The sequence below is a fragment of the Montipora capricornis genome, chromosome 13 (assembly GCF_036669925.1).
Source record: "Montipora capricornis isolate CH-2021 chromosome 13, ASM3666992v2, whole genome shotgun sequence".
Taxonomy (NCBI): Eukaryota; Metazoa; Cnidaria; class Anthozoa; order Scleractinia; family Acroporidae; genus Montipora; species Montipora capricornis.
The window spans coordinates 28,942,411-28,947,341 of NC_090895.1; the positions used below are offsets into that span (position 1 = coordinate 28,942,411).

General features: G+C 37.8%; 2 long non-coding RNA genes across 2 annotated transcripts in view; one reads left to right on the forward strand and one right to left on the reverse strand.

The window, feature by feature from the left end:
- Nucleotides 1-692, forward strand: part of LOC138029136 (uncharacterized) — a 4,744-nt gene extending 4,052 nt beyond the window's left edge. Inside the window, exon 3 of the long non-coding RNA XR_011127825.1 lies at nucleotides 139-692. This is a non-coding gene — a long non-coding RNA (uncharacterized lncRNA). The remainder of the gene's footprint in view (nucleotides 1-138) is intronic.
- Nucleotides 693-761: 69 nt separating this feature from the next.
- Nucleotides 762-3,647, reverse strand: LOC138029137 (uncharacterized). Its single transcript, XR_011127826.1, has 3 exons — nucleotides 2,954-3,647; nucleotides 1,946-2,049; nucleotides 762-979 (listed from the first exon to the last, which is right to left on the reverse strand). It is a non-coding gene; the product is annotated as an uncharacterized lncRNA (long non-coding RNA).
- Between the last annotated feature and the right edge of the window lie 1,284 nt (nucleotides 3,648-4,931).

Here is a 4,931-nt window from a genome sequence, read left to right on the forward strand (position 1 = left end):
TCCATCGATTTACTCGCATGCTTTTGCGTTAAATTGGTATAGTGCACCTATTTATGCATATCGTTGGGCAATTTAGCGTCTTTAAATGTATCGAGAGCCAGACTACTTTGTACATATTGTTCTCTTTTTGTTTCAAAGGTCGTCCATCTTCGACGCACGCAAGAAAACAGAATCACTTCCTGGCCAAACTTAAAGAAGAACAAAGAACGCGGCATCCTTTGAACGTTTAACATTAAGCGCCGAAAGTAGCTTCGCAATTGTGAATTCTTCGCTTGTTGGTAAACTAAAAATTTTACAGCCACTTTCTAACCAATGAGAAGCAACGACTTGAATGCACGCATTTTTCCACGCTTTGAACAAGTTACACGTATGGTATTGAATTCTGGTTGGTTGATGGCTACTCGGGATTGATGAGAATAATTAATTTGCTTTTCACGCGCAATTGAAAGAACTTTGGTTGGTGTTCTTCCAGCCGTTAGTTATGATAAGTAAAGGTTTTTCTTGGGCTCTTGAATGTAGTCCCGTTCAATAAACCTTTCCACGCTTTGAGTATTCTCACTAGCGTCCAGGGGCTGGTTAGCACTAACCATGCTTCGAGCAACCCAAGCCAGTTAACTTTTTATTTTCACACGATAATGATAATTTTACAAAAAAATTACAATTAAGTTAGATGAAAGCATCTGAGAAATAAAGTATTTAAAAAAAGAAGTCCAGCCTGTGTCTTATTTATTTTATTGTTCAAAAAAGCCGAGTCAAAATAGAATAAAAATTTACGATTATAGTTTACATTTCCCTGAAGAAACCAGCAATACGTTATCTCAAAACACTTCGCGTTGGCTCGCGTTGGCTCGCGTTGGCTCGCGTTGGCTCGCGTTGGCTCGCGTTGGCCCGCGAGGGCCCGCGAGGTTAGGATATTTACAGTCCTTCTAAGTTTGGCTCAATATCTTGCAATGTGCTTGGAAGAACTCCACTTATGCTGCTGTTAAAAAAAAAACAGACGCAGATTAAGTCAGTTAAACGTGTTGTAGCCTAAATAATATATCAAGAACTGCAGCTATTTTCGATCTTTTTCTGTTAAAAGCTGGGCTAGAAATCTACTTATTAGGTAAATAGAATAATTTTACCTTAACCTTTCAGAGTTGTCTGGTTGGCACAGTTGGTAGTGTATCAGACTACGGTGCGAGAGGTCGCAGGTTCGAATCCGAGCTCGGGAAACGCAAGGTGTTGAGACAGATAGGTATGTGAGAGTGAGGTAAGGGCTGGAATGGTGGAAAGATAGGTAAATAGAGAAAATAGATAGAAGGAAGGACGACGAAAAAGGTAAGTGATAAAACTGAGGGAAATAACGAGGGAAAGTAGGGGTGGACACATGGTTAGAGAGAAAGACAATAATAGTAGTCAAGGAGATGGTAGTCAAGAACTTAGTAGTGGGAAGTAAGAGGAGAGAAGACTGGAAAAATAACAACATTAATTTTTTTTTTTTTTAATCAGGTCACGTGACCAAAATTGACCAATCAGAACGCTAGAATTTTGCATCTTCCGCTGATAACTGATCAGCTGGTCGAGAAAAAAATTCTAGTGCTCTGATTGGTCAATATTGGTCACGTGACCCAAATACGGCAATCTGATTGGTTCATTTTGGCCACGTGATCTAAATCCCCAAAACTATTGTTTGGTCGTTTTTTACCTAAAATTTTTGTTTTCTTTTTGTTAATCAGGTCACGTGACCAAAATTGGCCAATCAGAGCGCTAGAATTTCTCTTCTTCAGCTGATAGCTGATCAGTTAATCGAGCAACGGAATTCTAGTGCTTTGATTGTCAATACTGGTCACGTGACCTGGATACAACATTCTGATTGGTTCATTTTGGTCACGTGATCTAAATCTAGCAATTTAATTGGTCAAATTTTTCTATCTAACAAATTACAAAGAATTTGATCGGCTACCTTCGGAAGCATTCAACACTTTGTATATCTGCATTTCCTGAACTGAACGCGGCTTGTTCTGCTAGCAGGCCTTAACAAACCTTGCTTTCCCGCGACCGGAGCATCTGTAAACACAGAATAATAAAGATGTTTGTTAATTTGCAGATGTGTGTTAAATTTGCAGTGCAATAGATAACGCGAATAAGCAAAAGACGAGGACATCAAGAGAATAATAATGCGGCAATGTTTAAAAAGCCATCCCATTGTTACGTTGTATTGTGTCATCTTTGTCTTAACAACCCATCCCATTGTTTCTTTCTATTGTTTTATCTTTGTTTTTTGCAGCCACACAATAAATTGCACCTTTCTTTACTCGGCTAATTTTGGTGTTTATTTGTAATGTGTTATAAAAATCGAAACATTGCATTTATCTAAGCAACGATTAACGGGGTTTGTTTACTAAAACATTATAGCAAGTAAGCCGAATTGAAGCTGCAGATTTTTTTGCAATGCCATTAGCCAATATCAAAAACACTATAATACCCTTTGTTTGTCCCTGCAAAATTTTGCATAAGCATTGTTTTTATTTTCTCCTGGGACTTATAATGATACCAAGAGAAACTGGAAACAATGCTTATGCAAAATTTTGGAGGGACAAATTAAGAGTATTATGGTATTTTTGATAGTGGCTGATTAGTATTCAACCGAAATTTAGCTTGCTTCCTTTGTTATGAAAATAACTTGAACATTGATAAATTTGAAATTTCTTTGATATATTAAATTCATCTAAACACGCATGTGTTTTTTAGAGTAATTATTTGCCTGATTGAACAAACGTTAACATTTGACTTTCGGTAAAAGCATCGTACACCAAACCCAGAGTGATATCACAAAGGAGGATACAATGGACAAGCGGCTAAATTCAATAGAACTACATAATAGATGCACAATGGATAATCTTGTAATATAGAGCATTCTCTAGACTTGCCAGTGGATTACATGATCAGTTTAGAAAGCTTTACTTCTTACCTTAATAATATAATATGCCAAAAAACTTTCCAGAATCCAGCTGTAAGGTTCCTCTTGAGACCACCATGTGTCAGTTGGTTATAAATCGATAAATGGCGATATTGAACTTGGATTTTCCTTCGTTTTGTGATACACGAGATCTAAACCATCCAGAATATAAACAAAGAAACAATATCAAATCAGTTTACAATGATTCGCAAACAGTGGTTTCTCTTGATTGAGTACTCGATATCATACTCAGAAGTTTCAGTAATTTGTTTTCCAAAACCGTCATCACTTCACCACATTGTTGTTTGTATAATGCGGCGCTTATTCCCGTTCGTTAAGCCTCAGCTCTAAAATAAAATTTCTGCATATATAGCATCGCTAGCATCAGCAAAAAAGAAAAATTTCAGTGAAACTTTTTTATTTGTATGTGACCAACAAATTCCATTGAACAAATTTGTAAATAAATCAGAGGCACCCAACGTCAATTTTCGGAAAATACCTGTTCTGAAGACGATTTGAGATCTAGAATTTTCGAAACATTTGTTGTAAAACTTCTTGTTTGCCTGCCTTTCCTGGGATTTTCGAACATCTGAAAAATGGTATAATTTCCCATTTTCTTATAGAACGTACTAATTCAAGTTGTTTTGAAGCAAGAATTGAACAAAACCAAAAAAAGGAAAAACCCTCAACAAAATGGGTTACGGAATGCGGTCACCCATCTAAAAAGAAACCCCGGTCAACTGGACTTGACTTAAGTAACAATCAAAAACTCGTGCCAATAATTCATCAGTGTTTTCGTGTAGCAATGAATAACGCGTTCCTCATCCTCAACTGGACAATTTTGCTCTCCAAACTGATGGGCTTTCTGATTGGCTGTTTTGTGGATGTAAGTTTTGTTTCTGTTTTAAAAGTTCGTAACTAATCAAATAAGCTGACGCTCTTGTGGTTAACTAGCTCAGAAGATTCGAAGCGCATTAACACAAGGCATTAAGTTTGTTAGCTACACTAAAATTGAAGTATTAATAAAGTAAATGTATTTAATACACGAATTAATAAACTTTGTGAGCATAGTGAGCGCCAAATCGTACTGCGCACGCGTTAAGCTAAAGTAGCGCTTACTGGTACTGGTGGTTTTCATCCCACAAGTGCGCGGCAGTAATCTTTGATGCTATATAATAACCGAGCCAAACATAGGTTAAGACGGGTTACAAGGCGGTAATGCCTGTAGCCTGTTGGGGGGTAGGGTGAAAAGGCGGTAATGCCTGCGGGGGGAGTGTTAACAGGTGGTAAGGTGGTAATACCTGTAGCCTGTTGAGGGGTAGGGTTAAAGGTGGTAATGCCTGTAGGGGTGTTAGGTTAATAGGTGGCGAGGTGGTAATACCTGTAGCCTGTTGAGGGGTTGGGTTAAAAGGCAATAATTCCTGTTAAGGTGTAGGGCCCTCCTTTGAGATACTTTTCAAAATATGAGTCCCTTCTTTGTCCAAATAGAAATTTCATGCAAAATTTAACGAAAAATGATAGGACGGTTCCAAACCGGTAAAAAAACCGCTTTTTCCTTTCGTTTCCTGAGAGTTTTTACATGTTTGCATTCCTCATCCTCAACTGGACAATTTTGCTCTCCAAACTGATGGGATTTCTACTGATTGGCTGTTTTGTGGACGTAAGTTTTGTCTCTGTTTTAAAAAGTTCGTAACTAATCAAATAAGCTGACGCTCTTGTGGTTAACTAGTTCAGAAGTTTCGAAGCGCATTAACACAAGGCATTAAGTTTGTTAGCTACACTAAAATTGGAGTATTAATAAAGTAAATGTATTTAATACACGGATTAATAAATTTTGTGAGCAAAGTGAACGCCAAACCGTACTGCGCACGCGTTAAGCTAAAGTAGCGCTTACTGGTACTGGTGGTTTTCATCCCACAAGTGCGCGGCAGTAATCTTTGATGCTATATAATAACCGAGCCAAACATAGGTTGAGACGGGTTACAAGGCG